Genomic DNA, 17,663 nt, shown 5'->3' with positions numbered 1-17,663 from the left:
CCATGAGGCCAATCATGTCCAATCATCTCAAAGTTTTAAGCCCAGCATCACTGCCTTAGGTAAATCTGAGAACAGGACAGGACCAGATGCAGAGGGGAAGCAGGATTTCCCATGCTCAGCATCCAGGTATGCACATTTTTTTCAGGGTAAATGCTGAGAAGTGATGTGATGTTGTTAAGAGGCAAGAGCAGCACTGAACAGACACTTTACAAAAATCTTCTGGATTAGACAAGCAGCCAGGCAGGAGAGAGGCTGGCTTTGAGAGCAGCACAGCAACTCTGACAGCTTTCAAAAAGCTAAGCCCACCACCAGATACAGATTGAGCTGTGCTGAATATGTCTGAAGTACTCTTACCAAGGCAAGACAAGAATATTTAATTTATATTGCAGTGTTTAAACAGCTGCATGTACTAATCTAACTTTACTAATGCCACTAATAATAGTAGCTACAATAACATACAAACCCCACTCAGTCCCTAAGGTTCATTAAAAGGCTGCCTAGTGCTGCCTTTTAGCCCTTTATACCAGTATATTGTTTTACTTTTAATTTAAATCTGCAAGATTTTGCTTGGCCATTTTAGACTGAAATTTCCCATGTCATTCTGTCTCACACTTCATTTCCCTTTTTTGGGAGGTCTCAGCTGGCATTAACTTAGTTATTCCTAAAAATGAGGCTGGGAAAAATTTTATTCTGAACTTTGGAAGGACTGGGTGTCTCCCCTGTGCTGAAGTTGGATCACAAAGAGGGCAGGGAAGGACTGGTTCTGTACTATGAATGAGAGATCTCCAAAGGTGCCAGGTTATCAGGTGCCCTAGACTTTAAGGAGACTTGAAGGCTAAAATTGTTGACCATTTTCCTAGACAAAGGTTCTCCAGGCTTAAGCTTTGAGGTATTGAATTGGGACTTTCTCTGCAATTTTGGGTCCAGGCTGCTGCCTGTGGGCAGCAGAACTGAGCAGAGGATGACTGCCCTCCTCCATTCCTTCAAATCAGTAAAAACTGCAGGACCTGTGATCACTCCCTGGGTCTCAATGCATTCCTCAGCCATGGTCTGACATGAAACAGATGCAAAAATGTGTAGCAGAGCCTATTTCCTGCCATTCACAGGAGGGAAATCTTTGGGATCTTTGGCATACTCTGGATTCAAACCCTGTTCTGTACTAACAGCATGATGAGGGGATCACTGGCAGCCCCAGTGCCAGACACAGCTCCAGTGTCAGAGGAGGGAAAAGAAGGAGTTGCAAAGGGGAGAGAGAGCAGCTGGAATTGATGGGGAGCAATGACAATAAAATGGATGAGGGAGGTGTGAGTGAGGAGCAGAGACTGATACTTGACCTTGTCAGGTTGAAAATTGAACAGAGTGGAGAAGTTTGTATATGTGGTGAATACAAGGAGTTAAGTCCAAGTAGAAAGGAAACAGGAGAGTTCATCACTCCACAGATTTTAAATCTTAAAAGATCATTCAGTGATACAGTCAGATCTTAGCATTAAATGGACAATCAGGGAATGATTCAGTCAAGGAAGACTGGAGAAGGCATCAGAGCAGATTGGTTGACAACACTTCCATCTCCATCATCTGGGAAGTAAGGTCAATAGACTGAGAATGGAAGAGGAGGATGGGAATGGTTGTGTAAGGAGAAAAAGCTTCAGAAAAAGAGAGGGTGGAAGAACAGAAGGAAGGTGAGTGTTAAGGTGGAGGGCACAAGGCAGAGGATATTGTGTCTGGAGTGACCAGAGCAGATGGCACAAGACTTTCCAGGTCTGGAGCACTGGACAGTGCAGCTGTCCCACCACGCCTTTCCCTGCCTGGAGATGCCTGCAGGAACTATCAGAGAATGGCTGTAGGTCTTTGCCTGTGCACAGGCTGAGGAGGAAACCCTTCTGCTGCCCCTCTGTGCCCACCTGGGGTGCTGGTGCCAAAGCACTGAGTGTTCCTGGTCATCAGGGGGATCTCCATAGGTACCGAGTGAGAGCTTCCCCCTGAGATTTCTTTGTAAAGCACATTTAGACTGTGGAAATGCAGGCACTCAAGAGTTAAGGAAAACCACATTTGAGGTGTACTCTTCCATACTTGTTAAAACAACATTCCTATTCTGCAGCCATGAAGGGGACAAATAAATGTTGTGGGATTTCTCCTTTATTTCTTGTAAAATTGTATTGAAAGAAACGAGCAGGAAATTTCAGGAGAAGCAAGGACATTCTCAAGGCAGTCAAATGTTGAGTGGAAGAGCTGGCTTTTAGCCCTGCCTGATCCCCACAGCTCTTCTCTGCTGCTAATCAAGTCACTAAACCAACCAGACTTGTCATTATGCTTGATTTTATATGGGTGTAATGCGCAGAAATGCTTAACCTTCCCAGATGCAATTGAAGCCTCTGGGTGCTGAGCTTTGAGCGAAAGCTGAAATACAACATGAAATACTCTGCAATATCAATTTCTACAGAGAGACTCATCTAAAAGAAGTGTATAAATTCTTAGTCCAATGCCTCTATGTAATAGAAAAATTCAAATAATCTCATGCATATTTTGTGCAAATATAGGGATTGGTTTTTCCTGCAGTTAGATGATGTGGTGATAAACCCTACAGAATTTCACTTTCAGTGCAGTTTGACTGATTTGAAGTAATGGGATATAGAGATATATGGAGAAATGAAGGTATTAAAAAGAAAAAAAGAAAAAAAGGATTGCTTAGTTATTTCTTGCCCTGTGTGGTTCAGGGAACAAGTAGGAAAAAGAGTATGCAATTAAAACTTGATCAGCATCCAGTCATGAAAAAGAGTTAAGCTTGCACTGTTAACCTCAATTATAACACTTCTTAGTTTCTTACCTTACAAACTCAGTAACATTTTCAGGTGTTGTTAGTTTGTGTTGATTACAATATGTGCAACACTTATGTGTACCTTGTGCAATTTGCCACATCTGGTCTGCCATTGTTGGGTTTTCTCCTTGAAAATACAACTTCTATTTAAAAAAATCTGTTATTTTGCTTCCTTAGTTTCTCTTTACCCTTCCTTAGATGGAAAAACAGACCATGCTTAGCTTAATTCAGCATGGCCCCTAAATTCCAGGGCACATATCTGAACATCAGATAAAAGAACAGTAACTTGGCACTTTTCCACTGCATCTTGAAAAAAAGCCCAAAACAAAATGCTGAAAGCTTAGACATTTGCAAACCTTTCTGTCCAGCTTTGAAATGAGATTTCCACTTCTTTGGTCTGAAGACAGGAATATAAAGCAGCTAAAGTCCCTGAAACAATAGTTAACCATGTGGTTTCCATGAAACACAATGGAAAATGTGAATTTCAGATGGTATATTAAGAGCAGTAGTATTCTTCCCCTGATCAGGATCTGCTGGACCAGGCTGCTCAGAGCCCCATCCAACCTGGCCCTGAGCACTGCCAGGGCTGAGGCATCATCTGGAGTAGGTAAGAATGATTTGCAGAAATTTAAACTGTTGCAGGATGAGTTTCAAGCTACAGCACTGCAAAAGTGTTTTAGACTTCAGCATGAATGTTCCTCATGCCTTTGCAGAAAACAGCTGCTTCAGGCTTTTTAAGTTTGACCTGACCCAGCATTATGTCCCTCATGGGAAGCCCCTCAGACAGTGGCACTCTGCATAAGCACAAAATTTTATTTGCATACATCTCTTTTCAGGAGTGCAGGCTTAATTTAGGGATCACAAAGATGAAAATGAAGCACCATTTTTTGAATCTTAACATTTAACTATACACAAAGGAGACACTTGGATGCCGAGCAATAGGTACATAACACCATAAATAAAACTTCCACATAATTTTTGCCACAAGTCACAAGCATGAGTTGAGGTTAGATCCTCTTGCTGGATTTTAGAGAAAGGCTGGAGAGTGTTTTGGTAACTGATGAAATCTCTTAAGGAAACGAGAATTTGGTATCTGCAATAAAATCTCTCATTTCACAGCTTCCGTCCAGGGGGTCAGGAAGGAATATCCCATATCTTTAGAACATCTTGTACGTTTGGTTTCCTCCATTATAGATTTTTTTCAACTTTTTTAGCTCTGCCAAATGCAGGAGCTTGGAAGTGGAGCCCAGTGTCTGTGGGAGCTGCAGACGTAACTGCAGAGCCTTGCCTGGATGTTTTCTTCATGTCCTGCAGCACACAGGGGAAGCAGAGAGCTGCTGGTGCAGCCAGGCTTGCTGTGCCTTTCCCGTGGCTGCTCCATTTGGGCAGCTTGACCAGCACACAAATTTTAACAGGTTGTGAACTAAGCCCAGGGGCAATAGGCTTGCTCTATCACGACAATGCTTTCTAGATTTTTATTTTCTAACGTATAGCTTTATAAATATTAGATTACTGAATGCTTGCTTTCCCAAGCTCCCTACAGATGCTTTTATTTTCTTTATTTTTTGTTGCTAACTGAGACTGTCTTGTAAACATATGAAACTGCTCTAATTATGGAATTCGTTCCAATTTAATGTCTGGTTTATCATGGACCTATTTATGGATAGGCCAAAAGCTGTTCTGGCAAATTAGCAGGAAATGGGAAAAAGAAATATCAGTATGAGCTTCATAACTGTTGGCACTAACTGTGCCTTACTTATGCTCTACTTTAATGATGTTGTTTTATTTTTCTCAGCAAAAAAGCTGGTATAAGAAGCTTCTAAATTCGGAGAACTATTAAGTTCATGATGAAAATAACATTAAGCTAATGTTCCCTGCTTATTTCAGCAATAGAGTATTGGTGTTATTGCATCATTAAAATGTTTTACTAAGTTTATCAAAGAAATAATGGTAAAACATCTTTAGTGCCTGTGGAATCTTCTTCGCCATCTTATAAAAAACCCAAACTACAGCATCATCCCAGCCTGGAAAGCCCACAGGTCCCTTCTACATTGTACATGCATTTTAAAGCAGTAATTCAAGCTACCTGTGTCTTTTAAATAATGGGTGAATAATTTTTCTTCCATGAGACATTTAGAATTCAGTTCTTATCTCTCATTTACTACTGTGTTGGGTACAAGCAATTAAGAATGGCAAACCTACCAGGGGCTAGATAATTTAGCATTGTCTTGCCAGCTGTGGCCAGAACTTGGTCACACACTTTCTGCTGGCTCCCATCAAGATGAAAAATCTTATCCATTTTCTGTTGCATTAATATTAATGCTCACTCTTGTTTAGAAGTGGCTGTGTTTTGCTGAATTTTCTGTTGTGTCCACAATGCAGACTAATTGTGCTCAGCTGCTCTCTCCCTGGTTGCTGCCAGCCTACATGCAGGGGTTTGCATTCCATGCAGGGCAGACAGCAGAGATGTGGGGGGACCTGTGCCATGCTGCCAGGCTGCAGTCGTGGCAGGAACCCAGGTCTGGAACCTGAAGAGCTCTCCCAGGATCTGCCCTCTGGATAAGGCCTGCACGGACATTCTGAACAGATCTGAAAGTGAAAAAATAGAAAAAATAAAAAAAAATCACAAGCTCAAGACTTGAAACTTCAAAATAGTAAATAAATAAATTGACCAGTCTTCAAAGCACACGTGAGTAGCTCTCTGCTTGAGGTATTTTGTCCTATACATTCAGAGGTGGGAAACTGCCTTTATGCAGTATTTAAATGGCTTCCTTTGCTTTTCAAGTGGAAGCTGGCTGCAATGTACAATGTCTTTAAGGAAGGAAGAGTCATTCCCTGATGGCTGGCCAAGAAAAAGTGAAGACAGCAGCTGCAGAGGCAGCTGGAGTTGCCACCCTCACAGATGGAGTGAAAGTACTGGGCTCTGGCTGAAAGAGGAGGGAATGAATGAAGCCAGAAGGAAGGTAAAAATAGGGAAATAGCAAACCAGATAATGTGTCTTAATAAGATCTGAAGGTTTTCTGCATATTCCTGTGTAACACAGCCTGGAAGAACTCCAGGCTGTTGAAAAAGGCTGTATGAACCATTGTTGGATAATACTCTTTTCCTGACCCAGAGATGGGGCAACTGAGAGCTGTTTTAAAAGCTTTTATTCCATTTTCAGTCTCATGAGAAGGGTGAGACAATACAGATGTTATAATTTATGCCATCACAATCAGAAGCCAACTATCTCCTAATCATAATACTCAATAAGCATTTCTTGTCCTATCAGCTTTTTGGCACACTATGTTGTAAATGCCTTAAAGCCAATCATCTAAAACTACCCCTCGTGGGTCCTACTACAATACATCTTTCATAGTTTTATTTCTCTAAAGTATCTAATCTTATTTGCAAGGCCATCCTTTGAAACTTTTTTCTAGCTCCATTTCTCTCTCAACAATGTCTGTCCTATTCCAATGGCATTTCTAATTCAGTATTTCTTATCTCAAAGTTTGCATACAGATATGGGCCTTCTGTCAGGCCCTGAGCACTCTCTACAAATCCATTTCCTACACACCACGCACTCTGTAGAAAGTGTAGTTTCTCTGGAACAGAGACAGAAAAATCTTTAATTACCCAACTGGGAGAGGTTGTGGATGCCTTATCCTGGGAAGTGGTAAGCCTTGCTAGGCACTAGGCTGAGTTCTAACAGCACAAACTCTGTTGGATTGGATGAGAGAGAGATCAGTGGCTGTTCTCTGACAGTGGCCAGCAGCAAAACAGGAAAATATAGAATTATCTGGTCCCAAGCACAGTCTTCTAGCTTTCAGTAACTTAAGGCCCCCTGGTCCTACATAAATTGTTCATTTTCCTTGATATCCAAGATCTGAAAAGATCTAAGCACTACAACAGAATGGAAATTGGAACATCTTAACTTTTCTTATTTTTGTTCTAGTGAAAACTGAAACAGAATGTAATTTAAGAAATTGGTTTTAAGCAGAAATTTGAACTAATAATTTGGGGTAGCTCATTAAGTAGAAGTGGCTATTTGTATAAACTGAGATCTTTTCAACAGAAGGAAATAACTCATTGAATAAACATCAAAATAAGGACAGTCTTTTCCCTTTTAGACTTTCTTGATACTTTCTTAAAAATGCTGTGAGAAAGCAAATTTCATGCCAAAGAATTTAGGCCTAGTGGTAGTCGGTACACATGGTTATGTGCTTATAAGAAAGCTGCTGAGGGGAAAGGAAAAAAGATAAATATTAATATGCAAGCACACACCAAGAGAATGTGTTTTTTTGGGGACAGAAAACATTAAAGACAACAGAAATACAATTTCTGCATCTGACCATAGCTGGGGTTAAAACATTTAGTCAAGGTTTGAATACAGTTATTTTCTTTCTTAATTAACTTAGTTCTCCTCAAAAAAAGTTTCAAACCAAAATCTATACATGGACTCACAGAATGAAATGCATATTGAAGTAAGCAATAAAATTATATCCTCCTTGTATAAGTGATCAATATGAAAAATTGCATTTGATCATAAATATAATGTTTTTAAATCTAAAAAATAATCTATATTTTAAAATTAAAAGTTCTAAGTGATTTTTTATGTCAAAAGAATCTAGAAATTATTACAAAATGGCCATTTTGGTGAACAAGTATACATGGGAGCCAAGTGGTCTCCCAAATGCTTGTGAATGAATTTCACTGAAGGTGAAAATCCATTTCAGAGATCCAGAATCTCACAACTGAGAGTGTTTCATCTCTATATAAGACTGGACAGATAATCTGCATCTTCCAAATACCATCTGCAGCAAAACTGATACCAGATGCCAAGCACTAAATCTTTATGAGCTGGGTGACCCTTGTTAGGAAAAATGTTACACAGACCTGGACCTGTGAAAAAATACACCCTGTGAAGGGACACTGTCTTAACTTCAAGGATTAATTAGTCACCAGCTGATCCTTCCTAACTGCTCTCATCAATCTCCAGTTTAATTTATTCCTAGAGCTCCTGTTTTTCTGTAGGGTTGATAATGGATATTAGCATTCTAAGTTCCCCCAAGAGACCATTTGTCTTATGGGTTTAGTTCAGTTAGACTCAAATAGTTACAGTTAGACTGTACAATCCTCAATCTTTTAAGAAATCCTAACTTTTGGCCATAACTCTGCATAAAATGGGTTGTGGATGAATGTCAGAACTCACAAGAATATCCTCTTCCTATTGAGGGAAGCAGAGGTTGACACATATGTTTGAGCCCTTGCTCCCGTATGAAAAATCACATGTTCCAGTGCTTCACTTTGTGGGAGCTCATTCTCAGATCAGGTCTCCCAGACAGGAAACCTGTCAGGTTTACAGCTTGAGACAGGTAGAAAAGTCAGGCAGCCTGAAGTGAGGCAGCCAAAACCTCCCTTACATCCCCAGAGGTACAAATAGGCTTCAAAATCAGTCCTGAAGAAATAGGTGAACAGAAATTCCAGAGTGTTCCATGTGTTTGAAGGAGAAACAAAAGCTTGTATGGTTGTCTTTTCCAGACTTGCTCTAATACTAGATTAGAAGCTAATTTTAGACTGTGTTTACTTTAAGTAAAAAACAGTCCCTGGTAAATGAGAAAGCAGGGATTTCATTCCCCTGGAATACTAAACCACCAACCATGACAAAATGCAGCTACAGAGTGACAGTTAGACAGACAGCAGAATCCATGGTATTTACAATTTTGTCAAATGAGTCCCCTTCTGCAAATGTTTTGGCCTTTGCATATTTACATTCCTTGTGCCTGGTGCATTGATATGCCTCATGTAGCACAGCTTCTGCACCCCATCACTGCTGCTCCTCCTGCTTTCCAGTCTGCAGGTTTCCAGTGCTCCTTTGTTTCCTTTTTCAATGCAATACATACTCATTTTACAGTAAATGCCAGTTTACATTAGCTCAGCTGTCCTCATGACATAATTTGAGTTGAAGTTATGCAAATTACTTCTTTCCAGATACCTCTGATTAGCTGTAAAAAACACTCCCTAATTAGTCCAGGGATAATCAGGGAGAAATCACAGTTGATTACATATATTGAATTTGCTTCTCCAGTTTGAACTGCCTTATTTCCTGCCACAGGACCTGTGAGAATTCTATGGAGTTTGCACCTTCCCTTCCCTTGAAAAACACTTCAACGACTCCCTCACAGTTCCATCAAATCAAACATTTCTTTTCACAGTGACTCCAACCAGACAGGAGAGATCCCTGCTGATCTGACAGCCAAAGAGAAATTGGCCAGCCAGGTGCAGTGCAAATCCTGCCCATTGCTGGAGACACAGGCTGGCAAATCCTACTGGAAATACACACGTGTCAGAAAGTTTTACATCTGGCAGCAAAGAGAGAGGGCAAAAAAGCAGATCTTCTGATAAAAATGACATTGTCAGCTGATATTAAAGTGACAGTTTTAGAGGTCAGTAATTTATACTGAATTTCCAGTGGAGATTTGCTGGCTTGCCTCACGCTGAACTCTTGTCCCTTCGTGATGGCTCAGTAATTTATCCTAATCCATTTTTCAAATAAACAGGGACAAGTGAACTTCAGAAGGCTCAACATTCAGATTCAATTTGAGTAAACAGATAAATGTTCAAAGGTTTATTCAGAGTTTGCTTTCAATTACCCAATACATCTCAAATCTTTGAGTTGTGAGGGCTGGTAACCTTTTCTGCATGATCCCTAAACTCTTCCCTATATAAAGTGCCTTGACAAGGTGAAGAGTAGGTCATGTGCCCCTTAACAAAACCTCTCTTTTTCAGAAACGACACCACAGGCTGATATTCTCTGTAAGGAAAGGAGGAGCAATAGTTGAGCTTCAGGTCTTTTATTGAGTAACAACTCCAGACACAACATAGATGAAAAAGACACCAGATTTTGAGTTTAACTTGTGTAAGTTCTTGATGATAGGAATTCAGGCTTGAATCTGAAGTTTCTAAAGCATATCCGTCCACAAGGGATGTGATTTGAACTTTGGATTTGTATCTCTTTCAGACAGAGCCTAAAACTTCCCCTAAAGTGAAGTAGTTTTTCAAAATTCAAGAAAATTGTAACAGTACAAGTGTGAAAATGGAGATGTTTTGACTTAAAGTTGAAATGAACTGCAGATTTGATGAGCTAGAGAGATCAAAAAAGGAGTTTTCAGCATGTGGCATGAGCAAGAAGAACAGGATTTTGCCCCTTAATGAACCTTGCAATGCATGAAAGGAGATCTCTGCAAGACAAAAAGAAAGAAACCCAGAACTTTCAGTTAGCTCATACTCCCTGAGATCTATGGAATAAAGATATAGGACCAAGTTCTTCCCTGATTTATGACAATGCAAGTCTGAAGCAGTGGTTCAAATCTGAATCTTACATAAACTGATACCAAGATGCTATAATACTACCAAAAGAGTTGTGATAACTTTTTCTTTTTGAGAAAAAAAAATGGTGAAGTTTCTTTGGAATACAAGTAGGAATTCTGTTCTTTCAATGAGGAATTGCTTTGTCTCCTTGCTGCTGTATGATGTTCTGGAGAAACTAAGGCCTACCCTGAAGATTTCTGTGTTATAAAAGGCAATACAAAGTGTTTAGAATGGCACTATACCCTTCCACACACTGCCTCTGGGTGCTCAGGGTCACTGCTCTGCAGAGAAAAGCAATGGCAAGGACAGAATATGACCATGAAATGGATTCCATAACAGCATGGAACATAATCATTCTGGGATTCCTTTGTACAATTTTTATTACAGCCATGAAACCATGGTAGCATAAATTGAGGTATTCTGTAGATGTAGTAATTTCACATGGAAATAAAGAAAAATCTGAACGGGAAGAGGAATTATTCAAGCAGGTATTTTGTTAACATTTGAGTTAGAATATAAAGACATATATTAACATGTCATAATTATTCACAATTTTTACACTTTTTTTTTTCACCTAACCTTTTGTCAACAGCCTTTTTACAGTTTTTAAGACAAAACCATCCCATCAGAGCAACCACCACAGCCACACTTTTACTTCTGCTGATTTCCACAGAAGCAGCTGGGACATAGTCACAGAAGGGGGTGCAGGTCACAAATCATCCTAGACCTGCAGATGCCCTTCTTTTCCATGGCTACATTTCCTGTCAGAACCAGAAGTAAACTTCTATGACAAATTTTGTCACCTGGCAGGGCACGTGGAGTCATTGACCGTGATGATAAGTGACAGATAGTTTCTGTGTCTTTATTACAATCTAAATGTATGTAATACCAAACAACACCAAAATTATTACGTGCTCACACTGTGTTGCAGCCAACACTGCAACACTTGCTTTGTGTCCTTTCCTGTCAGAGCCTGCACAATTATTTCTGGTCCATTTCTCTGGTGTACAGCTCTCCTGTGCTTCTGCCAGAGCTGCTCTTTCTCATCTGCAGAGCCAAGGCTGAGCTCCCAGACCCTTTTCAGCACTCTGCTTTCCTCCCTCTCTTCCCAGGAATGCTGCAGCACACGAATGATTAGTGGAGAGGCTGTTCCATGGGAAGGAGAAAGGACAGAGGACTTACCCCATACCCATGGGATTAAAGAAGGAGGAAAATATTTCCAAACCCCTTTGGTGTTTCAGAATCTTTCACAAGTTGAAGCCTTTCAGGAACACAGCCCAGTCATACAAGGGAGATAATTGTGGAAGGAAGGTTGGGTGGGTACAAAAACAACAGCAACAACAAAAAATCTTATTTCCAGACCTCACTTACTCTTTTCTAAATTCTCCACATGTGGAGGTGCAATAAAGATTTGGGTTTGGTATTAGAAATTATAAAAACAGAGCTGTCTCTCAGTGTGAGGTGGAACATTGTGAAGGTTCTATGAAGTTGTCTCATGTCAGTCCCAGTCACTTGCAGGTACAACATGCACAGTCATCCTCCATGGAATGTTCACCTTTGACAGTGAGAATCTGTATTTTCTCTATAAAGTCCTAGTGATGCTTATAATCTATACCCTGGTGACTAGATAAGCTCCACAAGGAATTTTTTAGTGTTTTGTTTGCTTTATATGAAAGAGTGGAGGGAAGTTTGCTTTTGAATGAATTCATCTCCACGATGCATTTATTGTTAATACGGGATTTCACAAAGGACCTATTTGCAGGCAGATCAAATATACAAGTTCTGTGGCCTCAGATTTGAACTACACAAAGGAAATCCCACTCTGCCTTTTAAAAGCCACATTTGACCCTATCACAAAATAATTCTTTTAATGACATGGACCTTTTCACAGCATAGCAATCTGCTTTTTCAAAAAATCCAAGACCCTTTTCCATCTTACCTTATGGAATAAATGATGAAGTAAAGGCAAAACACTTGATATTAAGGCAAGAAATATCAATCTATGACAATGTTTTGGAATGTGATGACTTTATTGCCATTCTACTAAAGGTTTGTGACATAGTCATTATTTATGACAAATTTTTAGGGGAAAGAGAAGCATTTGATCATTGCAGTCTTGATTATATGGAAACTGAACTGCTGCTGAAATATAAAACTGCATGTTAATGCTCACTGAGGTCAACAGAAAAACTCAAATAGATTTTGGTAATGCAGAATCAGGATTTCAGTGTTGAAGTGTTCATTTTTTCTCCTGATGGATTGTTAAAGGTATTGCTTTGCATAATATTTGACTGGTTATTGAGTTACCAGGATAGAGATAGGTGCATAAACAATGAGAAAATCCTCACAAGCACAAGTAGCCACCTTCCTCAGCTTGATCCTACAACACCCATCCATTCAAATGCAAATATTTTGGTTTGTTCTTTTATAATTTATGCTTTTAGTCTCTTTCAGTGGTAATATAAACACTACTAAATGATAGCAGCATTACTGGGACCACTTACACTAATAGTCTTGGCATTGGCACACTATACCCTTAAATAAAAGGAATTGACCAGAATGGCTTATTATTACAAAGTGTACATATTTTAATGATCGCACCTACTTATTTTCTCTTTAGGTCAGAATTTTTCCTGTTGTGTTATCAGCAATATTCGTGTCCACCAGCTAGTTATGTTTTAAGTGAGTTCCTAAATAGAATTACACCAGTTTTTTAATGATTTTGTATCATGAGAATAGACTTATAAAATCCAAACTGCTTCCTCTTTAATACAGCTTATAACTATGTAAAATGTGAATTTGAGATATTAATAATCTGCATTTTTTGTTTATTCTTGACTGATGAGTAGGTTCGTTGTAATAAAATGTAGTTAAATCTTTGCATGAGACAATGCAGGATTTGATCAAAAGAAAGAGTAGAGAAAACACTGCTGTCACAAATACTTTGCATGATTTCACTGGAAGAAAATAAAAAGTTGGTTTCTTAATTGTGAATTCATCTTTATATAAACATTATTTGTCTGGAGTTTTCCTCAATAATTCCAGTACAGAAATAAGGAAGGGACAGGCCTGGTTGCTGTTGGATTTTGATGATGCCCTCTGATGCTCACAAAAATTAAGTTTTTTTTCTCTGTTCCTTACAGTATCTGTTCATAATGTTGGATTTGTTTTGAGCAGCTGACACAAGTTCAGCCTAACCTTACACTCAGATGGAAGGACTGACTTGCCCATGAGACTGAGTTAAATCCATGAGAAACACTGGAATAAAACATGTTCTGTAGTGTCCAACATGCCTGGTCCATCAAGGCATGTCAGCCCAAAGTCACTGGACTCATCAGGTACCTGACTTCATCAAATGCTGAAAGAATATTGAATTATGTGATGTCCTAAGCTATTAGCTAAGCTGCTGAAGGACTAGGAACTCTGGAATTAGAGGTGGTAAGTTCAAGAAGGAGGAAAGAAAATTCCTCTGCTTGTCTGTAGGAAGAGGAATAGTTTCAGATTGGTGAAAGAGACAAGATGAAAGACATTTAAACAAGACTTTTTCTCTCCAGCATGTCGAAATACACATTAGGGAGCTGCAAAACCAGAGCAATTTCTTTAACAAGATTCATTTTTGAATTACTTCTATCAGGGAAATTAAAATAACCTGTGCAGAAATCATATATTGCTTGAGATTTGGAAAAAGATTATCTGCTCTCAATCTTTATTTTCTACTTGATGAAATGAGAAACAAATAATTTGAGAGAGATTGAAATATTTAATAACAGTAAGATGTTATTAAACATAATTCTGAAGAAATCCTTAAAGAATTCTGGATAAAGCTTGCAGTTGACAAAGCTGATCCAAAGATGCCTATTTAGATCATTTGGTAAATTGACTCCAAATAAACAAGCATTTGATACAGCTAAAAGTAGTAATGTTATTGCAGCTGCTGTGGCTTTGTTGTATAAAATGGAGGCAAGGTTTCTAAGAAGAGGCACTGTTTTTATATTGGATCAGTGGATTTAACTGGAAAAGCACTCCAACCACAAATATCATGCACAAAGCCTTCTTTAGCTGAAGGACAGCTCTTAGTAAGAGAATGTTAAAAAAGAGCAAGCTGGAAATGAGACAGAAAAGCTGCCACAGAGCAGACAATATCCCCCAATAATTAGATATGTCACCGGGGACATGAGAGATGCATCCCTTCCTGGTCTGAAATATATGAGTGCCTCAGTGTCTGGGCTTTTCAATATTCAGGCCCATATCTGTCTGATTTTGATCAGTTTCCAGACAGAAATGAAGAGAGCTCACGTGCCCAAGGCTTCTCTTTCTTTTTTTCCCCTTTTCTCAGTATATATGCTGATCTCAAAAGAGATATTTCTCCTTACAAAACTTGCCTGAAGTTAAGCTAAGTGCATTATTGACACAGAACAGAGCTAAAGGATGCTATCCTGAACAAGGACTTTATCCTGAATAACAGCAATTCTGGAAAGGTGCAGGGAGTTGAGGGGTTTTTGTAGCTCTAAGCTGAGACAAGCAGGACTCTGGCACTCCTAGAATGAGGAACAGGAATGTTATCAGGAAGGAGGGAATGGGCACAGTCTCCACAGACAGGGCTGAAGAGGTTCCACTGGTGAGTTGTGTGTAGCTCTGACGTGCTTCAAAGTCAACACTGCAAGTTTAGCAGCCTCAGAAATGACTCAAAAAGATTATTGCAGAAATATATCTTGGAATGAAACTGTTTCCTATGGAGAAGGATGATATGCAATTTTGAAGCAGTCTATATGTAGGCTTGACAAAAGAAAAGCAGCATTTACCTTAAAAAAATAAACACAGCACAGTAAGAGTCACTGACTGGCAGTTAAGGCTGGAGAAATTCAGGCTGAAATGAAGGTATAACCTTTGATAGCAGAGCATTAACCATTGGAATCATTGACAAAGACCAAAGAAAAAAATATTCCATTGGTTTTATTAAATGTGTGTTTATAAAAAGATATCCTCTACTTCAGCTGCGAGGTATTTGGCTTGACAAAAGAGCTTTTAGACAAAATTACTTGGGCTGCCTTGTGAAGGGATTCTTCAGGCTTCAGAAACTGTTAATCCTGGAACCCTGCAACCACATGCACACAGAAAATAGCATCTCATAATAGCATTCCTTTTGCAGGTTTTAACTCTGAAGGGCACTCAGCAATGAGCAGGAAAAAAAAAAAAAACAAATAAACCAAAACAAAAAAGCCCCAACATAAACAAACAAAAGAGGAAAGTTCACAGAGTGATGAGTCAGGGAACTGATGAAGTGATGCAGGAGGAAGTGGCCACAGCAATCCCTGGCCTCAGGGATGGTGTCAGAGGGCACAGCACCAGGAATGAGCTCAACTCACTGTGCTGATCATCAGCAGTGGTCAGGGGCTCTGGTCACTGACAGCATTCTGCCGGCTCTGACAGAGAATTCAGGGTGGCTCTTCCACACCCGTGCTCAAAATGGGCATTACAGAGTTGTTAAATGTGAGATCTGTCAGGCATTGCTGCATCCAGCCTTATCAGGAAGAATTGGTAAGGATTGACACGGGATAGGGACTGAACTATGCAGCCATATGCTTTTCTGCTCCTCATCACAGCTGTGCAGTTCCATTAGCCCTAAACTAACTCCATTAGTTTTGCTGTGAGTATAACAATTGATATTACCCAGGATTCAAGAGAATGAATAATCCAAATTACATGTTTGAACCTGAGCACCTGTTGACACCCTTTGCTGAATGGGTGTCATACAAATGAAATTAGGCAGGGAGCAGCCATGGTCAAAAGGAAAGACAGAATAACAGCCACAAGTCCCTTTCAGATTTTCTCTTTTTTATATAATTTTAGCTAAATTTTAGGAATTGCTGGAGACCTGAGCTTTCATTTTTTAGCAGATTTGGCTTAAAAGTTCTTGCAGTTTAAATGCCAAACTCTACCTCCCCCTCAATGTTGCAATAAGAGCTGATGCTGTACAGCCTTTCCTATCCTAAGCCATGATTAGCACATGGAATTTCCGTCTCCTCCTCTGCTTGAAATCCAAGAATTTACACTAGAAAAGAAAATCCCAACCCCATCCTACAACCATTCTTTGTTATTTAATCTCAACAGAGCTATTTGCCAAGAACCCTTTTCTCCTTTTCTAGTATCTGCAGGCCAACCTTGGTCTTCAGCTTGCAGAGCCTGTTTTGATTTTATGACCAGGAGCTGCTCCAAAGGCATTATTCATTCCAGTGCCTGTTGCCTCTCTTAGCCTCAAGAACTTCTTTCCAGTTTCCTTCCTTTGCTGTTTTCTGATGGTGCCTCATGCAGTGGAAGACAGCTTCTTACAAATTTCATAAAGATCTTAGACCTTTTGCACTGAAAACATTATTAGTTTTGTTCCTGTCATGGTGACATCTGTCTTTCACATGCGACCTGATATTATGTTTGATTGCAAAATCCTTTTGTATTTAGAAGTAGACTGTCCTTACACTTGGTGAACATTGAAAGCAATGCACTGTGATAAAACATTTTTAAGAAAAACCCACCTCACTGAAGGTTATTTTAGCAATAAAATTCCCCACAATTATTTAAGTACAAGGCCTCATATTTGTTCTCAATTTCAGTGACTCCTGACTAAGCCTAAAGGCACAATTGAAAGATTTTGGATATTGGGCTGCCCAAAAATTAAGGGTCTGGCCCCAGCAAGATCATTCAAAGAGTGAGTCAGGCATCTTTGCTCTAAGCACTACTAATGGCTCTGAGCTCTAAAGGCTTCCCAAGGATAATGCACAGGGACTGCTGAGAGTTTCATGCCTCAAAAGGATAACAGAGTAATAATACACTGAGCAAGTTACTGAAAAACCACAGGAACAGCAAGAGAGCGTGCTGAGCTCTGCCCCTTTGCTGAAGCTCCGAATCCAAGGTTTATCCCTTCATGGGTCCATACACCCACCAAGATTTTGAAGGGGATTCATCAGGGAGAAGGGTAAGCTACCTAGATAAATCTGTGACCTGTTTTTTTATCTGCCATCAGCAGATCCTTATCTCCCCTGCTTCCTGTCTAAGTTTCTTTCACAGCAAAGAGGAGTGGATTATGACTGGGCACAGATGCAGCCTTTGAAGTCAGCTCCCTCTCCTTACATTCTCAGCCTTCTTTTACAGACTGTAGGCAGACTCCTAAATCCTCTATAATTTCAGAAATGCCTGTTTCTTACCATTGCTGCAAAATAATCTTTGGAAACTTTTAAGACATCCTATTATCTTTAGAGGAAGCCAGCTTGCTTCATTACAGATTTTTGCATCACCCCAGCAGATACAAACACATTTTTAAGCACTGAGATGGCTCAGCTGGGAAAGCCAAATTGATGTCTCTGAATTTTGTATCCTTTGATTATATGAGGAATTGTGATTTTGTTCTTCAGGTGCTGTTGTGATAATCATGCCAATAATTCTGGTTAAATGGTTCCTTTTCAAACAAGAATGTGGAAAAATGAACCATTGAACTGAATTGTAA

The sequence above is a fragment of the Zonotrichia leucophrys genome, chromosome 1, assembly GCF_028769735.1.
Source record: "Zonotrichia leucophrys gambelii isolate GWCS_2022_RI chromosome 1, RI_Zleu_2.0, whole genome shotgun sequence".
NCBI lineage: Eukaryota > Metazoa > Chordata > Aves > Passeriformes > Passerellidae > Zonotrichia > Zonotrichia leucophrys.
The sequence above is the reverse complement of the archived record's forward strand: the minus strand, read 5'-3'. Positions refer to the sequence as shown.